Consider the following 26,140-nt stretch of genomic DNA (forward strand, 5'->3'; position numbering starts at 1 on the left):
TACACGGGAACTGAAGATGAGATTTGGGTAGTGACACAGCCAAACCATATCAATTGGTAATAGATAAAAATAAATCAGATTGCAAGTTCTTTTTTAAAATCTTAAACCATGTACCAAGTTTTTGGTCCAAATTGTGTAGATAAAAATAAATCAGATTGCAAGTTCTTTTTTAAAATCTTAAACCATGTACCAAGTTTTTGGTCCAAATTGTGTATTATAAGTTAAATCTAAGTTGCAGTCTATTAACCAATATGACTGTATTTCCGTAAGCATAGTTATGTTGAAATAAAGTTTTAAAAAGCACAAAAAAACCCCTGCCCAATAGCACCATGCAACATTCTTTACTTAACACAAGATGTACATAGCAAAACCATAATGAAAGTAATTTAAAAAATCTATTTCAGGGCTTCATTTTATTTCCTTTATTTGCCAAATGGCACCTAGCATGTCATTATTGTCAAATTCTACTAGAACCTCATTTGTTAATAGCTACTTATGTGATTCAAAGCAGTTTTCCAACATCATTTCTAATGACTTCATAAATATTAGCCTTGTAAACAGTAAACATTTAATAATTTCTATAAGAAGCAGGAAAAGGTAATGTTTAAGAATAGGACCCTGGAATCAGATTGTCCAGGGTCCAATCTTTGTTCTATCATTTGTAAGCTACATGCCCTTGAAAAAAATTACTTAACTCTCTATAAGTCAGTTTCTTCATCTGTAAAATGAAAGCATGAGGACAACTGCATCCCTGTGAGGGTTAAATGCAAAAACCTTAGAGCAGTGTCTGGCATGCAGTAAACACTATGTATGGGTTATCATTATAATCATTACCATCAAAGTATGTAAAGAATCTTTAGCATTAAGAATCTAGGTATGTTTAAATCATGGGAACTTTTCACACCAAAAGTGGTAAATGAGACACTAAAGTAGATAAGTGACACTCATGGTTCTTGCAGGAAATTGTGAGAATGTAGCCACTGGTGCTTTTTGATTCTCTAAACGTTGAATCCTCATAAATAGAATACTTAGTGATTCATGCTTGGCTCATTTAAGAGTTAGGTTTTAGAAAAAAATGTGTAACTTAATGGAGTCCTCTCATAACTGTAATTGAATAGACATCTATTTAAGTAAATTTTATGCTCTTTTTCTTCCTGCCCCATGCAGTACTTCTCAAATCCTTTTATAGAGGAGTCTCTAATAAAAGATGCGAGTAAACTAATATATATCATCCTAATCCCACATTCTGGAGTCCTGAGGTACAGTGGAAAGTGACCTCTTTAAGCAGGAAATGTCCCTGAAATCTCCTGTTTCATCTTTACAAAAATGTGTATTTTGAGCCCATGGTGGCATGCACCTGTATTCAGCTATTTGGGACACTCAGGCAGGAGAATCACTTGAGTCCAGGAGTTTGAGGTTGCAGTGAGCTATGATTGCACCACTGCACTCCAGCATAGGTGACAGAGCAAGACTCCATCTCTTAAAGACACATGCATATTTTGCTTTATATTCCACAGCAGGCAATATGACTTTAATATAAATATAATTTTAAAATTATATACTAGCAATAAAACTTGTTTATATTATTGTGCCCCTAACATCCTTAAGCAAAACTGATACTCTCTGAAAGCACATCATATGCATCCATTTATACTAAAGCTTTGCTAACTTCTTTCATGTACCTAGTATGGGTAGACAAACTACAATGTCGATACACAGATTAATAGAAAGCCAGTCATCACCATCACCATCTATCTGGTGGTGAATTATCTAAATGTCAGAGAGAGAAGTTAGGCAGAACCAGTGACCACAGGCTCACAAATGAGTAAATAAAACAATGAAAAAATATCTACTCGTGACCAGCTTGCCTTTCAGTGATACATCTTGCTTTTAATACCTGCTTTTACTTACCTAATCTTCATCACTTGTCTGAATGTTAGGAACATGGGCTGGGTGATACGGGGTTTAACTATTGATTCTCTAGGGGAAGGCAAACCAAACCGACCACGTCTAAGATAATGCATTTGTCAAAAAATTAAACCCCCACAATTCAGCAACAATATCTATATTTTTGAAGGCATCTATTCCTAGAAATATATATTAACTGATATATATTGATATATCTCCTATCATACCTTGGAGATATGTTTCTTCTTTCATTAAAAAAAGCAGTATATTTTAACAGATTTTGATCTTTTTAAAACTCTCACTTTAATATTTTGATCATTTCTTTGTTGAAGCAAAACGATGTTTAGTGCTTGTACACCACCAATACCTAAATGCTTTTTTTTGGATGATGTCTTAGAGTGTGTTAATGTGTTTCTAAATATTGGCTGCATTTTAAACTAAGTATTTTTACAATTAAAAGTTTGTTACCACATTTTACTAGTTTTGGTTGAACCATGCTTTAAACCTGTGATTTTTCTTCTCTTCACTCATACCTTAGCTGAGAGTTGGGAGATCCTAGAGTTTACATCAGGGTTTTGAATAGGTAGCATCTTAGAAAATTTCTTTTTTTTTTTTAACTGAACAGAACCAGAACGATGGCCTAAAACATTTGGGTGGCCTCCATTGTCTTTTCTGTTTCATACAACTTAGTCTTGTGTTTGCATACGTGGTCAATCTGAATATTATGGGAATATTAGTTTTTCTACAATAGTTATGTAAACTGAGCTAAAAATGCTTAGTTTTAATTATTTCTTTTTTTTTTTTTTTAAATCTCCCAGGAAGCACACATAACCATTCTTTACAACTAGATGGAAAACAACATTAAGTCATCTCTTACCATGAAGTTTTAAGGAAATGTTACTTTAATAAAAATGAGAAAGCTGTGGTGTAAAAGTTATCCCCCTCTCCTTATCTCTCTGTTAACATCAGAGCAGTATTGAAATAATGAATGCATTGTTAATGAACCCAAGAAAATAAAAACGATAGTATCTGATCCCACCCTTGTTTCCAGTGCATCTGCGCTGAGATGGTCTGTTGTTATTCAACCAGCTAATCACCATCTTTTGTTCGCATCACTGTGTTTTTACTCATTGAGGCTAATCTACACAGCCATCTGGTATTTGACAGATAATTGCTTTTTCTAAGTCCCACAGAGCCTGAAAAGCATCTCGGGGGAAACTGAACTAGATACATTCTTCTCAGGTAGAGCAACAACTGGAGCCAAGACAGAGGGAAGGCTACAGTGATAATTTTCAATTGGGGTACACATTTTGTCCCAGGTAATAATAAATATGGAGTTATATGCGAAATGATAGCTTTGATAATACTCCATACTATTATGACTTGTTACAGAATCTGCTTCCATTTTCCCTGGCAGCCTCATCTCCTTCCAGAACAACTGAATCAGCCAGCAACTCTAGGGCTGAGGCTCAGAAATCTGCAGCATTCACAAGCTCTCTCATGTGATTCCACTGCATAGTCCGGACAGTAGGAATAAAATAATGAACAACACAGTCCCTCTGCTGTATAGATATTTTAGAGTTCTGTTTATAATAGGATTTTGTTTACAATAATTACTTTTCTGATAACAAAAGAAATACACGCTTACTGCACAAAGCTTAGAAAATACAGAAAGTCCAAAGATGAGTACATAACTATATCATCCAATCATAAAGTTAATATTGCATACTGCTATGGTTTGAATGTGACCACAAAGTTCATGTGTTGGAAACTTAATCCCCAATGCAACAGTGTTGAGAAGTGGGACCTTTAAGAGGTGATTAGGCCACGAGGGCATGAATAGATGAATGCTGTTATCTTGGGAGCAGTGTGTCCGGAATTGGTGGGTTCTTGGTCTCACTGACTTCAAGAATGAAGCCGCGGACCCTCGCAGTGAGTGTTACAGTTCTTCAAGATGGTGTGTCCGGAGTTTGTTCCTTCTGATGTTTGGACGTGTCCGGTGTTTCTTCCTTCTGGCGGGTTGGTGGTCTCACTGACTACAGGAGTGAAGCTGCAGACCTTCGCAGTGAGTGTTACAGCTCATAAAGGTGGTGCGACCAGAGTTGTTCGTTCCTCCTGGTGGGTTCGTGGTCTCACTGGCTTCAGGAGCAAAGCTGCAGACCTTCACAGTGAGTGTTACAGCTCATAAAGGCAATGCAGACCCAAAGAGTGAGCAGCAGCAAGATTTATTGCGAAGAACGAAAGAACAAAGCTTCCACAGCATGGAAGGGGACCCGAGTGGGTTGCCACTGCTGGCTCAAGTGGCCAGCTTTTAGTCCCTTATTTGGCCCCGCCCACATCCTGCTGATTGATTCATTTTACAAAGAGCTGATTGGTCCATTTTACAGAGTGCTGATTGGTCCTTTTTTACCAAGTGCTGATTGGTGCGTTTACAATCCTTTAGCTAGACAGAAAAGTTCTCCAAGGTCGCACCCAACCCAGAAGCCCAGCCAGCTTCACCTCTCAGTAGGTTCCTAATAAAAGGATGTGTTCAATCCCCTTCTCCCCCGCTCTCTCCTCTGCTTTCTTGCCCTTCAAGCCTTCCGCCATGTGAAGATGTAGCAAGAAGGCCCTCGCTAGATGTGGGCCCCTTAACTTTAGACTTCTCAGCTTCTAGAATTGTAAGAAATACATTTTTCCTTACAAATTACACAGTCTGTGGTATTCTATTATAGCATGTAAACCAAAAATAAAATCCTACCTGCCCCCACAACTGACTGAATAGGCCCCTTTGTGGCCAAGGCAACCCCATAAAAATCTTAAAACTGAGTTCCCAGCCAGGATGGGATGGGAGGCCAGACATGCCTCATTACATCCCTTCTCTTTTTCAGTTTAGACACAACTGGCCAGCATTAATGTCAAAATAGAGATCATAAGACTGACAAAACAGACTCTCTGTGGCACTAATATACCAAATTATAAACAGGACGTAAGGCCATGCCAGGAAAGTGTTAAGTCACACACTCCTACCCTTGGAATAAACTGAAAGGTGACAGCGTGCTGGCAGCCCTCACTCGCTCTCGGCACCTCCTTGGCCTCGGTGCCCACTCTGGCCACACTTGGGGAGCCCTTCAGCCCGCCGCTGCACTGTGGGAGCCCCTCTCTGTGCTGGCCGAGGCCAGAGCCGGCTCCCTCTGCTTGCAGGGAGGTGTGGAGGGAGAGGTGCAGGCAGGAACTGGGGCTGCATGTGGTGCTCGCGGGCCAGCACGAGTTCCGGGGTGGGGCATGGGTTCGGCAGGCCCCACACCCCGAGCGGCCAGCCGGTGCCACCGGCCCTGGGCAGTGAGGGGCTTAGCACCCGGGCCAGCTGCTGTGGAGGGTGCACCGGGTCCCCCGGCACTGCTGGCCCACCTGTGCCATGCTTGAATTCTCACTGGGCCTCAGCCGCCTCCCCACAGGGCAGGGCTTGGGACCTGCCGCCCACCATGCCCAAGTTCCCCCATGGTGGGCTCCCGCATGGCCCGAGCCTCCCTGACGGGCACCATCCCCTGCTCTGTGGCCGGTCCCATGGACCGCCCAAGGGCTGAGGGGTGCTGGTGCACAGCACGGGACTGGCAGGCAGCTCCGTCCGTGGCCCTGGCGCAGGATCCACTAGGCAAAGCCAGCTTGGCTCCTGAGTTGGGTGGGGACTTGGAGAACTTTTATGTGTAGCTGGAGGATTGTATATGCACCAATCAGCACTCTGTGTCCACCTCAAGGTTGGTAAACAGACCAATCAGCACTCTGTGTCTAGCTCAAGGTTTGTAAACACACCAATCAGTGCTCTGTCTAGCTAATCTAGTGGGGACTTGGAGAACTTTTATTTCTAGCTAAAGGATTGTAAATACACCAATTAGCACTCTGTGTCTAGCTCAAGGTTTGTAAACACTGGAGAACTTTTATGTCTAGCTAAAGGATTGTAAACACACCAATCAGCACTCTGTGTCTAGCTCAAGGTTTGTAAATGCACCAGTCAGTGCTCTGTGTCTAGCTAATCTAGTGGGGACTTGGAGAACTTTTATGTCTAGCTCAGAGATTGTAAATGCACCAATCAGTACCCTGTCCAAACAGACCAATCAGCTCTCTGTAAAACGGACCAATCAGCTCTCTGTAAAATGGGCCAATCAGCAGGATGTGGGTGGGGTCAGATAAGGGAATAAAAGCAGGCTGCCCAAACCAGCAGCGGCAACCCACTCCAGTCCCCTTCCGTACCGTGGAAGCTTTGTTCTTTCACTCTTTGCAATAAATCTTGCTGCTGCTCACTCTTTGGATCTGCACTGCCTTTATAAGTTGTAACACTCACCATGAAGGTCTGCAGCTTCACTCCTGAGGCCAGCGAGACCATGAACCCACCGGCAGGAATGAACAACTCTGGACGGGAGGATGGAATAACTCCAGACACACCGCCTTAAGAGTTCTAACACTCACCACGAAGGTCTGCAGCTTCACTCCTGAAGCCAGTGAGACCACAAACCCACCAGAAGGAAGAAACTGCGAACATATCCGAACATCAGAAGGAACAAACTCTGCACACACCATCTTTAAGAACTGTAACGCTCACTGCAAGGGCCCGCGGCTTCATTCTTGAAGTCAGGGAGACCAAGAACCCACCAATTTCAGACACAAAACTGCTTATTTATGAGTAAAATAAACGATTTCTTTCCAACTTCTATTTTTAGTTCAGGGGTGCATGTGCAGGTCTGCTACACAGGTAAATGTGTGCCATGGTGGTTTGTGCACAGATCATCCCATCAGCTACGTATGAAGCCCAGCATCCATTAGCTATTCTTCCTGATGATGCTCTCCCACCTCCCAACCCCACCTTCCAACATAAACTATGTTTTAATTGTCACAAGGTTTTTCTTTTTCCCTAGCAGCTACAAACACTGGCCTTGATATAAGCAACATTAAAATAATTACAACTCATCCAGCTCACAGATGCTAACTGAACCCCTGTTCTATCAGCCATAAATACAGCTTTATTGGACAAGACTGATTTCAGTAACTTTCTCCTGATGAGAAGACCACCAACCATGGATTGATTCTGGCTGGTTCACAGATGTTACCCACTTGGGTGCCTTCATGCCCTGAAAAGACCTTTTGACATATAGGGCCTAACTGTAATACATTTAAATGTTAAGTGTCCACCCCAAAGTGAAGATAGGTGTATGTTATATGCATGTTTGTCTAATACACATGTGTTAGGACCAGCTTCATGAATATTCATAGCCCCCTCTGTAACCTGTTCAACATATATGTTTAGCCAACCTGTTTAGCATAAAGCTCCTATCCCAAACCCACCTCCTCCGAAGTGGGTCTTGGTCAGAGGCAGGCTTCTCAGACTGTGGGATGGGCACCTTGCAAGCTATAATTCTTAAGAAAAAATGAATTCTCCTCTCTTTTTCTAAATTTATAAGTTGTGTGTTTTTTAAGGTGCCAAAACAGACTGAAACACATATAAACCTGCAAATACTTCTTTTTCCAAAAAGTGAGATACGCACAAAACAGTCTATAGTCTCTCTTTTCTCCACTTACCAATATGTCATGAGGAGTTTTTAATGGGACATTGTCTTTTTATAGATCTGTAATCTGTCTTACAGTATATAATTTTAAAATGCTCTTCTCTGTCACTTCGAATCATCCAATATGCAGTGCATTTAAGTCTGCCCAGGCCTAATCTCCCTTTGGTATTTAGTCCCTCAGGAAGATCTCAAGAGCTGCCTTTTAGGTTCCAAAGGAGAACATAAGCCTTCACAAAGCCCCTCCCTCACCAGGAAAGGGTGGTCTGAAGATTGTCCTCAATCCATGCCTTACAGCCACTCTGCTCTGCTTCTCTTTTGAGCCTGAAGAGTGATACAGAAATACACCATGTAAATAGAGATGTTTCTTTATAAGCCTGTAGTCTTTCTGGGTGTTCAATGATGACACAGAAGAATAGCTTCTAAGAGAATCAAATGGCATTTCATATAATTTATTTTTAATAAGTATTTATATTCCTTGGATCAAAGGCAGTAGTGTTTATACTTTGTTACTGTAAGTGTACAAATGTGTAAAAAATATTTTCCCACTAGATAGTGTACATTCTTCATCTGTGTTGCTATGCACTTTTGTCAATATGGTGCTCTGGTTGGATACATTAATGCTCTCCCATGTGGACTTTAAATTACGCATATTATTAATTTTTTTCAATAAAAATGAGACCCCTCTTGTGAACATTTAAAGGTCACAAAAGAAGTGACTCTTCTATCATTTAAGGTGCACAAGAACCCCCTAACATTATCTCATTCAAGGGTCACAAGAGCCCCCTAACATAGCCAGGGTTGTCATACTTAGCTGCAAGATCTTGCCACAGTCACCATTGTGTCAGCAGTGCCAAGCACAGTGTCTGGTACACAGGATTCATGAACAGCTGAACAACATCAGGTTAAGTGTTTTGACCACATCATGTGGACAGTAAGATAGCAGAGTAAGGATGCTCCCAAACCTAAGATTCTCACTACAAGTTCAGTGTTGCTTCTACTATATTGCACTGTCTCCTGCCATTCCAGCTCCAATACAAAGATTTTCATTCAGACCCACCAATCATATGACACAGGGTGTTCTGTGTCCAGCTTAGAGACTCCCCACTTATTCAAATGATCAGGCTCAGGAGACAGGCTAGGCTAGAAACTGTGTTAAAGCATCGGTGTGTGTTCAATTACCTGAAGAACTACCCTTAGTCAGAGGTGTTCAGTCAAGCCAGTAAGAAATCCTGGCTCCCATCACCCTTGCTGTGACTTGACACTTGGTCTTGTCTGCTGAGATTAATAAAAGTATTCTTGTCATATAGTAGAAAACGGCACTAAAAATATAGTCCATGCGAAGGCAGACACATAGAGATGGTTGTGACAGCTGTTCTATAAATTGATCTGATTTAAGAGTCCAATTCTACTGCTTACAAAGAGAAAACCATATTATGAAGAGTTAATCAGACTGTGTATCTTTGATAGGAAGTTATAAAATGGAAACCTAGGTAAGGGCAACTAGAAATAGGCAAGATCCTAGCTTGGAATATTGTGAAAACTGAAAATCAGGAACTTGAGACTGAGACAAGTAGCTGTCAGAGAAGAACCAAGTGTGGAACAAACCGGGGCCTTCACCAGCAGCCTAAGCTGTGGGTAACTCGGTAGCTAGGGATGATTTCAACGCAGAGGGAGGAGAAAGATGACAATAAGAGGAGGATGCTACACCCAATGGCAAAATTATCAGAAGACTCATAGATTCAGGCCTCTGAGCATCAACTCTCCCACCTCTTAGTGAGGCACAGAGGTCTGAAATATCCTCCCTCTCTTCATAGTCTTCAAGGCTGCAGCTGTAGTTCATTTATATCTGATGTTCTGGTAGAGAAAGGTTTAGGGAGTTAGAGGAAGGAGTGTGAGCCCCTGTATAACTGTCTCCAAGGCACAGTCCCCACTAGCCTGGCTAGGGCAAACAAGAGCATCTCTCCTTCCTCTACCCTTCTGCTGTCCACCACAACAGCTATTATCACTCATGATTCTCTGTTCTCCTCATTACACCCTCCTTGACCCCTATGGTATATAAGGACTATTTGGACAATGCACCCTTCAGTGGCATAAGTTGGTTGGACAACATCATGCCATCCCAGGGGAACGTGTAGTTCCCACACTTCTCTTGGCTGTTGCCTTCCACTCTGTCCTGCCTCTTCCCCACTGGGCAGGGAAGACAATGGCCGGTGTATAAGTTAATTTACTCTAGGGGGGATGGAGAGAGGAAAAAGAAAGTAAGGCAAGAAGCCAGTAGCCCATCTCAGAAAAAAGGGTTCCCCAACCTGTCCTCTGCTTTCTGAGTCTCTTTCCCTTATGAATATTTATGTGTAGCTCTTTAGCTTGGCACTCTCTGGGAGATGGCAGCTGAGAGGCTCAAGACTGTGGCCACTAAAAGCAATGGAGAACTGACAGGCATGCAGTTAGAAAGCAAGCAACAGACGTTAAACTCAAATTCCTTAGATGTAGACTTCCTACTAAAATCTATATGGGGTGAGAGAAAACCCCAGTCCCAGGTGTTACTATTATGTACATGTTAACTTTTGGAAACCACATACCCAGCAAACTGTTTCATATGCTGCCAGAAATAAACAGACAGAATGCAGCTGGGAACTCTGAGCTGTGCTACTCTGCAAATCATTTTACTGCATACAAATGACAGCTATTATACAACTGGGATCCCCCAGGGAAATAATTTCTATTCCCAACTCCGTTTATAACCTGATGAGTCAGTTGAGGTCAGCAGGTTGAAGCAGTGTATTAATGAAGCCAAGGGCTCAGAAAAGATGCTCTGGCAGACCTGGATATTTTGCACAGTAAAGACCTGCTTTCCCAAGACCACATCCTGTAATCTTAAAGATCTGTCTTGCGCCGGGCGCGGTGGCTCACGCTTGTAATCCCAGCACTTTGGGAGGCCGAGGCGGGCGGATCACGAGGTCAGGAGATCGAGACCACGGTGAAACCCTGTCTCTACTAAAAATACAAAAAAAAATTAGCCGGGCGTTGTGGCGGGCGCCTGTAGTCCCAGCTACTCGGAGAGGCTGAGGCAGGAGGATGGCGTGAACCCGGGAGGCGGAGCTTGCAGTGAGCCGAGATTGCGCCACTGCACTCCAGCCTGGGCGACAGAGCGAGACTCCGTCTCAAAAAAAAAAAAAAAAGATCTGTCTTGCAAATGTGTGCTGGACATAACAGAGGGCATTGATGGCTCTGGAAGCCAGAACCCCACTACTGGAGAAACAATTCAAAGATAAAAGTGACCAGGACACACTCCTGTCTTTAATATGACTCCCACTTTAGGAATCAGGGTCACTGTTACCACTGTGTAGTGAGATCATTTTTCATCTTGGTCTGCTCACTCAGGCTGACTAGTATCGTGTTCTTTTCCTTGTCTCTAATAGTTCCCCTTCCCTTTTAGGTCCAGTTTCTAACCTATGGTAGTTACAAACAAAATAATAAAGCAAGTCAATAAGGTTCCAAGGGAGGACCTATAGAGTAAACAAATGGTTTTAATGCACAAGCTTTGTGATAGTAGAGATCTCCTTCTATTCTGGGTTCAAAGCTTTGTAGCGGGACACCAAGATTAAAGAGATCTAGCTTTTGTATATCTGGAAAAAAAAAGTCTAGGATTCAATGCTCCACAAGTACAGCTATTTAGGATAGTCTTAAGTACTCTTCAGTTTAGAATACACTCACATCTTTAATCAGTTCCCTTTTTTTTGCTGTATGTCTAGCAGGTTAAAAAACTATCAACCTGAGTATTCCCAACCTCACTTCCACCACCCCCAATTTCACTCTAGGTTCCAATGTGCCTGTGTGACTCCTGACCTTTTCTGAATGCTGATTTAGAAACTGGGGCCAAAAAAGAGGTAACAACAGCACCTGAAGGCACTTAGCCAGGTTTTCGAGGAGCTCTTTGGTTGGGGGTTGGCAAACAGACAGAAAGACACAGTTGGCAGAGCTGCCATGTGTGTTGAATACTGTACCAGAAATGGCGAGACAAGATTTCAACAAGTTCTGTTACAGGTGAAAAATACACCTCTCACTTTGGGCATTTTTTTTTTTTTTTTTTTTTTTGAGGGAATGAGTAAAGACGTTAGTTGCTTTTAGTCATATTTTTCTGCCGCACAGTTGTTTATTTGAACATATCACTGCAAAGAATCAGGACTCAATGGAACCCCAGTTATATTTTCACATTTTTGTTTTTATCTAACAAAATAATAATAGCTAACATTTATTGAGCACTTACCATATATCATTTATTCATTCAATAGCTATTAATTGAACACCTATCTACTATGTTCCAGGCACTATTCTAGGCATTGGAGATACAACAGAACAGGACATGAAAGGTCCCCGCCTCATGGAGCTTATTTTCTAAGGAGAGTAGAGAGACAATGGACAAATATACGAGAGGCAGAAAGAGTGACAGAGTGGCTACTTTAGACTGAGTGATGAAAGAATGCCTCTCGAGGATGTTAAGGTGAGAGCCGACGGTGTGAAGAGGCCAGCCATGTAAGATCAATGGACAAGCACTCCAGGAAGCAGAAACTGCATGTACACAAGTACCAATGCAAGTACTTGAAGTGTTAAAACAGAAGGTTGGTGTGGCTGAATCAAAAGGGCCTGGTACAAAATGGTGTCCAAGGTAGAGGCGGGACAAGATCATGTGGGGTTATGCAGGCTTGGGTTTGATTCAATATGCCAAAAATTGAGAAGTCACTGGAGGATTTTAAGCAAGAAACCGATATGATAGAATGCTCATTTTTAAAAGATCGTATTGGCAATAGGTACAAAACTGCTTTTGAAGATTGTGGGGAGGTGTGTATAAGCAGGAGGGCCAGTTAGGAGGCCATTACAGAGGCTCAGGTGACAGTGTAATATCAATGTCAGACATCATGCTTTGCATCAAATCCTTAAACCACCCCCCAAAGAAGTCTACAAAATTGCACAAGGACAAAGGCTTGGCACCAAAGGTGGTGCTGGACTGACCCAGATACCAGATACATAAGAAGTGAAATAGGATGGCTGGGCTGAGTGGCTTGCAGAAAGTAGGCAGATAGGTCCTCAAAGTCAACAGAGGTTTGAAGGCACAGATAGGTTAGCAGTGACAGCAAGGAATTGCCAACTGATTAGATCTACCCTGGGAGAAGCTCCATCAATTTTTCTGTAAATGGAAAGCATTTGAAAGTGGCCGTCCACGGTGGCCGGGCCAGCCTGGCTATGCCCTGTTGCAATAAACCTGGCCCCAGCAACCAAGGCTAAAATACTTATTTAACCTAAACCTGGAGAAGCAGCATTCAATCTGAATGAGTCCTAGGACTCAGTGATTTCACAAACACGGCGTGGAAATTAGGCCTTGTCTGGTTCCTGACAGAGGAACAGAGAACATCATTTAGACCCAAGGCCAACTCCTTAGGTGTGGCTATGTTGAGGTCTGGGAACACACACATGTTCTCACAGTCTCACACCCAGACCCACTAACCAAGGAAACATCGCTATTGGTTCCTCATGTGATTCCACTGAGCGGTGTCAGTTCCTCTTCTCGCACCAGCGCCGCTTTCTAGAACCAGCTCTGAGGACTTTAACTGAGGCTGAGTGACCCACAAGAGGAGCAGCAGCCCTAAAGGAAGCCTGTCTACCTGGAGGGTGCCTTCTGCCTCAGATGGGCCAGAAAACCAGCCGCCTCTTAAGCACACCACAGGAAAACCCTGTAGTCCTCCACAGAGATGGCGTCTGTCAGCAAAGAAGGTGACTGTGAACCTAGCATGTTCTATTTGATTCTGGCCTCTCCCGATGCTTCTCAACATGGATTCTTACTTGCAGTGATATCAGGAGCCAAGCCATTACATTCTCTCTGCACCTTTGCTGGGTCCTCTTAAACAAAGCAGGACAAAACAGAAAGAGATTTCACATCGTTTATGAAGAAAATTTCAGAAAAAAAAAGTGAAAATGAAAACAGAAGGGATACAGGATGAGCATAGAGTAGCAGTTAAAGAAGAGAGGTCCTAGAGCCACACTGCCTGGCTTCAAGTCCCAGATGTGCCAGTAACAGTTGTGTGATGTTGCATGTCATTTAACGTCTCTGTGACTCAGCTCCCTCATCTGCAAAATGCAGATAACAACAATATCCGCTCACAGGGCTATGAGAAGTAAGTTAACATGAACATGTGGAAAAGTCCCTGGCCCAGAGTTAGAGGTACGTACGGGTTATCATCATCATAGTGGGCTTCTTAAATCTGAACGTAAACCCGTAGGGCTGCTCCTGGAAAAAATTATACCAGAAAGACACTGAGTAAGGTGCAAGAGCCCTCAAAGATCAGGTCATCAAAGGGGTGGATCCTTTGGAGTGAACGGAGGAAAGTAACTTAGCTACTCAGAGCATGGATAAATGCAGCCAAAGAGAAGAAAGAGAAATACACAGATGACAGATGTATTAATGTTTTAAAACAGCTAAATTCCAGGGGAATGGGCCATGGAGACTTACCTAACTAGATTAGCAAAGCTAGAATAAAAACTAGTTTATAGTTGGAAAACCATGAAGTATATCACAGTGATAAGTTCCTACTCATCACTATCGACTGGTGTGATAAGGGACACACAGAGCAGCTCGCCTACTTCCTTACAATAGTGGGGAATCATAGAGGATGATCTATCAGAAACCATGGATGTCATGAATGAAGATCTGGGGAGACAATGAATGTAATGTTTTCCCTTTTTATATGGAAAGCCTGCATTTTTGCTGTCCTTCTCTGGGTGATTCATCACATTCACCAACAGATACAGCATGCTTGTGACATTTTCCCTGAATGGGAAAGGGTGGGAATTCTTACAGCCTGCTAAACATACATACATGGCCTGAGCTGTTATTCTGCTGTGTTAGCCACCTATTCACAAACCTTGATTGGCAGCTGGATGACATTAGCCAGCTATGGGAAAGGACAAAGGAGACAGTAACTATGGACATTTAACTTTATGATAGCTCCTCTCATGATTGACTATTTAACTAAATTAAATCTCCTGTCCCTCATCCTTGAGATGCTGAGTTCTCCAAGTACTGCTGGAAGATGGACAGTGCTCCTTCACATCTCGTGCCACAAACACTGCACACACTTAGGCTCAGGAAGGGGACTGCATGCCAAAGTTCAATCACACTTCACTATGCATGGCAGAATGATGGGCAGTTTCTCTTTGACTCTGGCATTTTTGATTTTCTATGAAACAAATGTCAAAGATGTTAAAGAACTAAAAGATTTGCTTCCTTAGGTCAACCTATGTCACAACAATTTCTTTCTTTTTTTTTTTTTTTTTTTTTAGACAGAGTCTTGCTCTGTCGCCAGGCTAGAGTGCAGTGGCGGGATCTCGGCTCACTGTGACCTCCACCTCCTGGGTTTAAGTGATTCTCCTGCCTCAGCCTCTCAAGTAGCTGTGACTACAGGCGCATGCCACCATGCCTAGCTAATTTTTGTATGTTTAGTAGAGATGGGGTTTCACCATGTTGGCCAGGATGGTCTCGATTTCTTGGCCTTGTGACCCGCCCGCCTTGGCCTCCCAAAGTGCTGGGATTACAGGCGTAAGCCACCACATCCAGCCCATCTAACCAGTTTCTAAGATACACCGCAGAGATAAATATGGAGGGCAGAACCCACCTCTGTTTTTTTTGTTTGTTGTTGTCTGAATCTGTTATATAAAAAGGAGTTAAAAGGACTCACAGGATTGTTAAGAGGCTTAAAGGAGATAACCCACTTGTCTAGTACCTGGCATATGGCAACGTAGGCTTTACTCCAAAAAGAAGGGTTAATCCGTTCAGTCTAAAGAGACTAAGCACTCAAAAGGCCATGTTGTAGTCTGCAGTGCTGGCACTAACCAGCCTTTCAACAGAGTCACACTGGGCTAACTGTTATCCAGAACTGGGGAAGCTCATTCCCCTGGCTTACACACACCCTGAGAGAGCTATATTCAACAGGATACACGTAAATCCTCATTATAACTGATGGCTTGGATCATCAGTTACTGACTGTTACACTGAATGGTTACTATATTCTTTAATGCAGATAAGAGTTTAATATAAAGTAGCTATGTTTTAGGCACCCTCCAAGAGAACTTGCTATCTTTAACTTGTTAAAAGTACTCTTAAACAGAATGCCATTCCTTCCATGGCTCTCAAGCACCAGTCTATGGCCACATGTTCTAAAATGGGTCCAATTTTCTCTAAGTGAGAAAAAGGTGTCAAGGAGAGTAAGAACTTAAAATCTGAGCAAGAGTTTACTTTTCCAAAACTTATAAGACTCAGGTTTAATTTAGTGGTAATAACTACAGACTTTTTAAATACATATATGTGTGTGTGTACACACATAAAGGTATAGCTTGTCTTTAATTATATTCAACCACTCTTTCAAATATTGTTATGATCTGCATAGAAACTTTGTCTTGACCAGTAACTTTTCCCTCCAATTAAACTTTTGAAAAATAGAAGTAGACAGAAAAGCCCAGTTCTAGTCCTGGTCTGTAGATACCTTAAATACTTAACAGAAAAGAAGAGAAAAAGACATGACTGGGTTGAAGCCAACATCTTTTTTGGAAAACTGGAGTTAAAAACGGTAGCAAAGATATTAACAAATCTAACACGCAGCAGATGCATGTCTAAAACCTGGATATTCAGGTACTCAAGTAATATTAAGAATGATTGGTATACATTCTAACCAGACTGTTCCAGGAAATTACGTTGCAGTAACAATCCCAATATCTCATTATTTTAACATGACAGAAATTTGTTTCTTGTCAACATCAAGTAGCTGGGGGCTTTGCTCATCATAGCCACTCAAGGGACCCCAGGTCAATTAAGGCTTCACATTGCTTCCACAATCCCAGTGACGGAGAAAAAAAGGGGAAAACAATGATTCACACACAGGCTCTTAAAAGCTTCCACCCAGAAGTGGCATATATCCACTTGGGCCCACATTTCATTGGCCAGAGTAAGACACATGGCCATATCTAACTGCAAAGGAGGCAAGGTAGTACAGTTCTGCCACATGCTTAAAAGGCACAGAGGTGGACATTTCTGTACATCACAAATGACAATCTTATATAAGGATCCCGCACTGTTCTTTCTCATCTGTTATCTCATTTAATTTCTACTCCACCCTTGTAGTTTGGGTTCTATCTGTATCCCCTTTTACAAATAAAAATAGCCAAGCCTCAGAGAGATTAAGTGACTTGCTTAAATCACATAAATAGTAAGTCAAACAGCTTTTGGAATTCCATATTATAATATTCTAGTTAAAAGGCTATTGTGGTACAAATCTTTGTTCTCATAATTTGAAGTACATTCTAACTTATTTGTACTATTCATTAAATGTTATCTGATGCTACTCATCTCTTCATATATACTATACATGTACTCTATCTCAAATTTGGTGCTTCCTGAAGATATATTGTCACATAGTTCCTTGCATTCGCCACAGTATCTCAGCTACTGCAGAGACATAAAAGGCAAATATTTGTAAGTTTGTCTTAGTTGATTTGTAAAACACCTACAGAATCACTATTTTATGAACACCAACCCTGTACTTTGCGTATCTCAGGAGAAAGAAGTTAACTAGAAAAATTAAGGCTAGGCCTGGGCAACATAGCAAAACCTTGTTCCTACCAAAAAGAAAAAATAAATAAATAAAAGAAAAAATAAAAACAAGATTGAAACTGGACCCTCACCTTACGTATTATACAAAAATAAACTCAAGATGGATTAAAGACCTAAATGTGAAACCTAAAGCTATAAAAACCCTGTAAGATTACCTAGGAAATAACATTTTGGATACAGAATCTGGCAAAGATTTCATAACAAAAATGCCAAAAGCAATTTCAGCAAAAATTGATAAATGGAACCTAATTAAACTAAAGAGCTTTTGCACAGCAAAAGAAACTATCAACAGAGTAAACAGACAACCCACAGAACGGGAGAAAATATCTGCAAACTATACATCTGACAAAGGTCTAATATCCAGAATCTACTTAAACAAATGTACAGGCAAAAAACAACCCCATTGAAAAGTAGGCAAAGGATATGAACAGACCCTTTTCAAAAGAAGATACACATGTGGCCAACAAGCATATGAAGAAATGCTCAATTATCACTGATCATTAGAGAAATGCAAATCAAAATCAAAATGAGATACCATCTCATATCAATCAGAATGGCTATTATTAACAACTCAAACAATAACAGATGCTGGCGAGGCTGCTAAGAAAAGGAAACACTTGTACTCTGCTGGTGGGAGTGTAAGTTAGTTCAGCCACTGTGGAAAACAGTGTGGTGATTCCTCAGAAAACTAAAAACAGAACTACCATTCGACCCAGCAATCCCACTACTGGATATATACCCAGAGGAATATAAATCATTCTACCATAAAAACACATGCACACATTATGTTTATTGCAGCACTACTCACAATAGCAAAGACATGGAATCAACCTAGATAGCCAACAACAATAGGCTGGATAAAGGAAATGTGGTATATATACACACCATGGAATACTATGCAGCCATAGAAAAGAATGAGATCACTTCTTTTCCAGGAACACAGACGGAACTGGAGGCCATTATCCTTACCAAACTAACGCAAGATCAGAAAACCAAATACCACATGTTCTCACTTATAAATAGGAGCTAAATAATAAGAACACACGGACATAAAGAGGGGAACAACAGACACTGGGGCCTACTTGAGAGAAAAGTGGAAGTGGGGAGAGGTTCAGGGAAAAAAGTCCCCAGGTGATGAAATAGTCTCTATACCAAACCTCCTAGTCATGAGTTTACTTATATAACAAACCTGCACATGTACCTCCAAACCTAAAATAAAAATTAAAAAAAATTTTATTATTATTATTATACTTTAAGTTTTAGGGTACATGTGCACAATGTGCAGGTTTGTTACATACGTATATATGTGCCATGTTGGTGTGCTGCACCCATTAACTCATCATTTAGCATTAGGTATATCTCTTAATGCTATCCCTCCCCCCTCCCCCCACCCCACAACAGTCCCCAGTGTGTAATGTTCCTCTTCCTGTGTCCATGTGTTCTCACTGTTCAATTCCCACCTATGAGTGAGAACATGCGGTGTTTGGTTTTTTGTCCTTGCAATAGTTTGCTCAGAATGATGGTTTCCAGCTTCATCCATGTCCCTACAAAGGACATGAACTCATCATTTTTTATGGCTGCATAGTATTCCCTGGTGTACATGTGCCACATTTTCTTAATCCAGTCTATCATTGTTGGACATTTGGGTTAATTCAAGATGGATTAAAGACTTACATGTTAGACCTAAAACCATAAAAATCCTAGAAGAAAACCTAGGCAATACCATTCAGGACATAGGCATGGGCAAGGACTTCATGTCTAAAACATCAAAAGCACTGGCAACAAAAGCCAACATTGACACATGGGATCTAATTAAACTAAAGAGCTTCTGCACAGCAAAAGAAACCACCATCAGAGTGAACAGGCAACCTACAGAATGGGAGAAAATTTTTGCAACCTACTCATCTGACAAAGGGCTAATATCCAGAATCTACAATGAACTCAAATGAATTTACAAGAAAAAACAAACAACCCCATCAACAAGTGGGCAAAGGATATGAACAGACACTTCTCAAAAGAAGACATTTATGCAGCCAAAAAACATACGAAAAATTTTTTTTAAAAAAAGAAAAAAAGTCTACTACTTTATTGTTATGGAGAACTTAAGACTACTCCATTTGGAGATGTCCTCCATATACCACCTTCATTTACAAATACAAAGTTTTGTATTTGTAAATACATGGCGCGTGTAAAGTGCCTGTAAAGTGTGGCTATATGTGTATGTGCTTCCCTTTTTCATCACATCAAATCATGTCACACACTACAGACAACACATCATTCTTACTATATACAACCATTGCCTATTTGCAGACTTCTGTTTGCCTTTCTTTTGACACTGAAAGTTCCTCTTTGTGAATTCACTAAAAGTCATTTTTCCATCATTAAGTCATTACCATAATTTCCCCAAAGGCAGATTTTTTCTGAAAACACTGGAATGAATGCAGTGCTCCTGCACAGGACAAGATTGGAAGGATCAAAAGCCAAGTGCTTAATTAGCACCAGAGTCTGAATAAAAAGGAAAAGTGATAATGGTGAAACCAGTTTCCTGACAGCTTGTCTGATCTGTCTTAATCTAACCACAGACTAAAACTCACCTGGGCATGCTACTTAATTTCTCACTTTCCTCACTGTAAAAGTGAGATAATAACAGTACTTATTTCATAGGGATGTTGTGGGGATTAAACGAGAATGCATAAAACACAGAAAATGTCTAATACATAGTAAGCACTCACTAAATGTTATAGCTATTACTTTCCTTTGAATTTTGCCAAATGCTTCCACTTGAGCCAACTGAACTCAGATATTAACATATAATGAAATTTTAGGGCTGGAAGGGAATTTGGAGTCTATCTGCTCCAAAGAAATTTAAGGCATTTGCCTGGAATCAGTTTATGAGGGACCCAAGATGAAATCTGAGTTTCCTGACTGTTAGCCTCATGTAATTTTATGTATAGGAGGAATGTGTTATTTAGAATGGTGTTTGACACAATGGTCTACTTGATTCTGCACAAATCAAATTTGATTTTCTTCAGTTAGTGTTCATTTCCTCTGAAAATCCATCTATTTAAGCACTGAGAACACAACCAACCCTCATGATTGTTAAATCCTGGCCTGAGTACAAAATGAAACAGGCCCAAATATTGAATCAAAGCTCTCTGCAGCCTAGAGGTAGGACTCTAGTCTGAAATTAGTTCTATTTTGCTCACCAGCTTAATGATATTGTCAGTTGTTTTTTAATTAAGTCGCCCTTAATTGCTACACTGAATGAATTTTAAGAGCTGGCAGAAATGCTTTCTGTGTTCCAATGCACTTTAAAGTGAAAAAATTTAAATTGGTTCTCTTTTAAAAGGCTTAGATAAGGGCATTTCAGAAAGCAGCTTAAACATGTTTTTCCAGGTAATAGGGGTCTGGAAATTCCAGCAAGTTTGCATGTTCTCCAGGCTCTAAGAGTTATATTCTCATTCCTCCAAAATAAGCCTTTGAATTGCCTTATCTGTGAAACAGAAATCATGATATACAGGGGAGATATACAGGGGTCATGTGACAAAGGCATAACCCAAATAGATGATGACAATTTCTAAAACAACTATAAAGATGGATTTCCTGTTTTTATTCCTGATTTTGGCTTTCCAAAATCAAATCACTATACAACAGAGAGCAGTGTGCCATCTAGCTTCTCTTCTGCCCTTATGAAGGTTCAACTGAGATACTTCTTGAACAAAATAAATGAAGTGAAGTCAGCATACGTTGCCATTACACTAGCAAACAAAGAAACAGATATTGCCTCCTTCTAAGAGAGCCTGTTGAAACAGTAACGTGAATTCCCAGCAGACCAATTGTTTGCACAATATGCTATTGCTGTTCCTTAGCAACCAATGCCATTCTTCAAAGGCACTATGAATGAAGAGTTAAATACCTTCTTCTGTCCCTTGTATCTAAAGTATGACTTGAGATTCTGATTAAAGTAAATGTTCTACTGGCATTTTGGAAGTACTCAACTGATGAAGCTCGCTCGTGGAGTTGAGTCAGATGCTGTTTTGGTCAACGGAAGTCTCAGAAAACCAAATAAATACGTCATCACCCGATTTGTGCAGGTCAGCTGTAGATGTATACAGTAGCATATGGTCTACTCTGGTTGGCATCAACCACAACATTCAACTCTCCATTCTCTTACTCAGCTCTCTTCTATTCTGCCATAGAAAGAGACAATTGATGTGTGAGGCACTCAGGATATGGAGATGCTGTGAAATGTTTAACAAATAAACCTCTACGTAATTTAAAGTGACAAGATACCACAAATTTAATGACAATCTGCAATTAAAATATTTAGAAACTCTATATAATGGTTCTATTGCTATTTGAATATAAACACAAAAGAAAGTAAGATCTGTCAATGAAATACTTCATTAAATTAGGTTATAAACCATTAAGCCTGGTTTGTTACAATAGGCTCTTTGTTACTATTGTTTATTTCTAGCATTAAAATTCTAGTTTAAGGTCAATGATTTTCCCCTCGAGTTTCTATTAGACTCTTCTTACTGTTCAGAGGGCTTCTCAGAATATAAGAGATAAAATGGCTCTACAAAGAAAATTTATGCTTCATAGCAAAGATGACTTGTAATTTGATTTCCATGATGGTTTTCCCATTAAAGATCTCTGGAGTGGACTTCGGAAAGTCTTCTCAGTAAGCTAGCTCAGATTTAATATTGCTCAATTGTTCATTCATTCATTACTTTGTCCATTCATTTGACAAGTATTTGTTGGGCATCTTGGTGCCATAAACTGGGTTAGGGGCTAGGGATACAACAAAACAAACATGTTCCCTTCCCTCAGGATTACAGTCCTAAGGGGGCAACAGAAAATTAACAGCCAAATACAATGCAGCATGTCAAGTGCCAATGTCAGAGGAGGATCAATGCTAAAGGAGCACCTAGCAAGGTCCCCTTACCTAGACGGGGTTCATAAAAGATATCCTGGAAAAAATGGTAGCGAAACAAGAGAGCTAAAGGAACAAACAAGGGTTCTTGGAAGAGGGGGTAGCAGGTACACAGGCCAGGAAAAGAAAGGCATGGCAAGAGAAAGAAATGGAAACTCATTACTCATATACTCACATTGGGATAATGAGCTCAAAGGAGGTAAACGGGACTGACCGGGAAATGTTGTATAAGCCAAATGAAGGTGTCTGAGTTTCCTTAAAAGTATGGGGGAGGCATTAAAGGTATTTGGAAAGGAAGGTGTGAGTGTTTTTGACTGTGGCCTAGTCTTCCTGCCATCTTGTACTTGTTGGATCGATGTTCACTGTGCCATCAGACTACTTCTCTCATAATGTCTCTGATCTCACCCCAGTTTAGAAACTTCTATGGATATTTTATAACCACAGAATGCCTTTTTTTAAAGCTAAGCTATCCATCATGTTCTTGGTCTGGGCGATCACACACTCTAATTCTCTAATTCTTCTTACTATTCAAGTAGATAAATACAGGTTAAAAAAAGTTTAACTACAAGTTTATGACTATGACTTCAAAAGCACAGGCAACAAAAGAAAAAATATCAAGTGGGGCTACATCAAATTAAAAGGCTTCTGCACAGGAAGGGAAACAATCAACAAATGGAAAAGCAACTTAGAGAATGGGAGAAAATATTTGCTATTATATCTGATATCATATATATAATAGGTGGCTAATATCCAAAATATATAAGAAATTCAAACAACTCAATTGCAAAAAAAGAAAAAAAAACCAAATAACCTGATTTTTTTAAATGGGCAAACGACCTGAGGAGATATTTTTCCAAGGAAGACAAAGAAATGTCCAAAAGTATGTGAAAAGGTACTCAACATCACTAATCATCATAGAAATGCAAATCAAAACCATAATGAAATATCACTTCATATCTACTAGAAAGGCTATTATCGAAAAGTCAAAAGGTAACAAGTGATGGTGAGGGTGTAGAGAAAAGAGAACCCTTGTACACTGTTGCTGGGATTGTAAACTGGTACAACCACTGTGGAAAACAGTATGGATATTTCCTCAAAAAACTAACAGAGCTGCCATATGATCCTGCACTCCTACTTCTGGGTATATATCCAAAATAATTGAAATCAGTATGTCAAAGAGATATGTGCACTCCCATGTTTATTGCAGCACTATTCATAATAGCCAAGATATGAAAACAACCTAAGTGTCCACTGAGAGATGAATGAGTAAAAAATAGCATTCCTTTATGTATATGGTACATATACATAAAGGAATGCTATTTATATATATAAATAGCATTCCTTTATAATAGCTATATATATATATATATATATTCCCTTATGTATCTGGTACACATACATGAATGAGTAAAAAATAGTATTCCCTCATGTATATGTACCTGAGACATATATATATTCCCTTATGTATGTGTATCTGTGGTACATATACCTGAGGGAATACTATTCAGCCTTTAAAAAGAAGAAAATTCTGCCATTTGCAGAAACACAGATGAACCTAGAGGAGGTTATGTTAAGTGAAATAAGCCAGTGTAGAAAGAAAAATACTGTATGATCTCACATGTGGAGTCTAAAGCACTTGAACTCATAGAAACAGAGTAGAATGGTGGTTGTCAGTGGCTGGGAAAAATGTGGGGATTTGGATCAAAGGATACAAACTTTCAGTTATAAGATGGGTTCTGGTGATCAAATATACAGCATAGTAACTATAGTTAATTATAATGTATTGTATACTTAAAATTTGCTAAGAGATCTTTAGTGTTCTCACCATACATTAAAGAAAAGGTGAGCATATGAGGTGATGGATGTTAACTTGCTTGATTTGGTAATCACTTCACAATGTATTCACATTTTGAAACATGACAGTGTACACCTTAAATGTATACATTTTTTATTTGTCAATTATTTTTCAGGAAAGTTGGTGGGGGTAGACAGGAAAAGTGAACTGTTTCATCTGAGGGCCTGTGGGGTGCTGAGTCAACTGAGTAAGGCCTAAAACCTAAGCTCCTATTGGTCATTCTTTTATGGAGTAATATCAGGTAGTGAAGTCCAGCTTGACTGATGTAGGTGTTTTCTTCTCTTATTATATAAGCTAGGTTAAATATTTGTGTTTTCTTGTTGTTTTTGTTTTGTTTTGTTTGAGACAGGGTCTCCCTCTGTCACCCAGGCTGGAGTGCAGTGGCATAATTTTGGCTCACTGCAGCCTCAGCCTCCCAGGGTCAAGTGATCCCCCGACCTCAGCCTCCTGAGTAGCTGGGATCACAGGCATGCATCACCATGCCTGGCTGATTTTATTTATTTTTTGTAGAGATGGGGTCTTGCTATGTTGCCTAGGCTGGTCACAAACTCCTGGGCTCAAGTAATCCTCCCACCTCAGCCTCCCAAAGTGTTGGGATTACAGACATGAGCCACCATACCTGACCAATGTTTGGATTTTTTTTTTTAACCTTACCGGCACATTTAAAAGCTGAGAGGCTCTCTTGAATCACTGCTATCAAGAACATAATTTAAGAAATATCATGATGAAGCCCTGTTAATATGGATTTATATTCTGAACACATGGAAAACTTTCCAGTGAAATCTTGGACTTTTTCCAGTGTTAGCATCACCTAAATGAAAGCATAATGATATGATGTAAGCAGTCCATATCCTCAAGGAAGATTTTTTTTTATTATTAATTAATGCTCCTAGAAATGAAAGTGCAATACTACCACAACAAAACCAGACTCTCTGGCTCCTCAGTTATCCTGTACATTTTCCAACTGCCCCAAGAAAAGTAGCTATTATATTTGCCTAGCTTTGGCCATTAGATGTTCTTTCAGATTGGCTTCTGTGTCCTTTTAGTGTACTGTTTAAATCTTGAGCATTTCCTTACTTTCTGACACCAAAAGATGCTCTCAGTTCCTCTTGTATTTTCCTCTCCCAGTATTAGAATCAGTCATTTCTCCAAGGAGCCCTGGGCTATTTTATCAGAAAATGATATTCAGAAACCAAAATCTGGGTACTAGGAATGTTCACTGCTCTTCATGGATACAGCTGGAAAATATTTGTATGTATGTTAATGCAGGTATACAGAGATATTTGTATTTCTGTAGCTAGCTATCCAAATATGCATTAAAATAAACAGGAGTTCATACTGATATTTCTAACTTTAATCCAGCACCATAGGATTTATCACAGCATTCAGAGGAGGGGAGTTCTTAATCAGAGAAAGATTTTAAGCAAAGAAAAGATTTCTCAAAGCAGGTATGTCTTAGGCCAGATTGAGAGGGGAAAATACTGACATGGTCATTGAGATTCTTTAAATAAAATCTTTGCAGCAGCAGGTAGTAGGCTGTACTGACTACGTTTTACAGGTGAGAAACCTCAGGCTCAAGAGGGTTAAGAAAGTTGCCAACATTTTTATTACAAGCAAAAAACAGACAACCCCATTAAACAGTGGGCAAAGGACATGGACAGACATTTTTCAAAAGAAAACATATATGTGGCCAACAAGTATATGGACAAATGCTCAACACTACTAATCATTAGAGAAATGCAAATCAAAACCACAATGAGATACCATCTCACACCAGTCAGAATGGCTTTTGTTAAAAAGTCAAAAAATAACAGATGCTGGAGAGGTTTCAAAGAAAAGGGAACACACAAGCAAATGCAAAATAACGAAAATCATAACAAACAGTCTCTCACACCACAGTGCAATCAAATTACAACTCAGGATTAAGAAACTCACTCACACCCACACAACTGCATGGAACTGAAAACCTGCTCCTGAATGACTACTGAGTAAATAACAAAATTAAGGCAGAAATAAATAAGTTCTTTGAAACTTTCCTATGAGAACAAAGACACAACGGACCAGAATCTCTGGGACACAGCTAAAGCAGTGTTTAGAGGAAAATGTACAGTACTAAATGCCCACAGGAGAAAGCAGGAAAGATCTACAATCGACACCCTAATATCACAATTAAAAGAACTAGAGAAGCAAGAGCAAACGAATTCAAAAGCTAGCAGAAGACAAGAAATAACTAAGATCAGAGG

General features: G+C 40.2%; 1 protein-coding gene across 6 annotated transcripts in view; it reads right to left on the minus strand.

The window, feature by feature from the left end:
• TMEM108 (transmembrane protein 108) overlaps positions 1 to 26,140 on the minus strand; it is a 373,007-nt gene that overhangs the window by 232,437 nt on the left and 114,430 nt on the right. Inside the window, exon 1 of one of the 6 annotated variants that reach the window (XM_055295396.2) lies at positions 21,106 to 21,434. The exons of the other annotated variants lie outside the window; for them this stretch is intronic. The gene's annotated coding sequence lies outside the window, so the exon portion shown is untranslated. Of the gene's footprint in view, positions 1 to 21,105; positions 21,435 to 26,140 lie in introns of those variants that run through there. 6 annotated transcript variants of the gene reach the window in all.

Source organism: Symphalangus syndactylus, chromosome 10 (assembly GCF_028878055.3).
Source record: "Symphalangus syndactylus isolate Jambi chromosome 10, NHGRI_mSymSyn1-v2.1_pri, whole genome shotgun sequence".
NCBI lineage: Eukaryota > Metazoa > Chordata > Mammalia > Primates > Hylobatidae > Symphalangus > Symphalangus syndactylus.